Genomic DNA, 688 nt, shown 5'->3' on the forward strand with positions numbered 1-688 from the left:
CCCCGCCCCCTCTAGACATACTTTCGATCCTACAGCCACCCATCCTGAAACTACTCCAAGCTTAGCATGCTTAACTTTGGAGTTTTGTCTGAATGGGCTCCCGGAAAAGAAGGAATTCCTTATTGATATGAGTAGTCTATCATCCCTAATAAGCCAGGCTATCACATACACCCCCACTCAGAGGAACCGACGTCCTTGTCGGGCCACAGGAACGTTCCCTCTTGGCACATACGTCTGTGCATCCAGTCCGGTACATGTGCCATGCCATGTGCCACGACGGGTCACAAACGTCATGTACAACATGACCGCGTACCTGTCCGCAAACATCCGTGTAACCGTGAGGATCAGCTCTGATAACAACTTGTAACGCCCCGGACACGCCCGCCGGTGGTCGTTACTCCTGGCGGGATCTAGACTGGCCCCACAGATCAATACTAGTCTTTTTTGCGCACTTTGTCCTCACTCATGCGCACCCGGGAGCAACTTCTCAGTCAATCACCCATCGTGAAACTACTCCAAGCTAAGCACGCTTAACTTTGGAGTTCTGTCTGAATAGGCTCCCGGAAAAGAAGGAATTCCTTATTGATATGAGTAGTCTATCATCCCTAATAAGCCAGGCTATCACAGCGCGAGGGAGAGAGGGGATCGTTGGGGGGATGGATTTTTCTTAGGGTTTCGACTCGGGTGA

The sequence above is a fragment of the Triticum dicoccoides genome, chromosome 5B (assembly GCF_002162155.2).
Source record: "Triticum dicoccoides isolate Atlit2015 ecotype Zavitan chromosome 5B, WEW_v2.0, whole genome shotgun sequence".
Lineage (NCBI taxonomy): Eukaryota > Viridiplantae > Streptophyta > Magnoliopsida > Poales > Poaceae > Triticum > Triticum dicoccoides.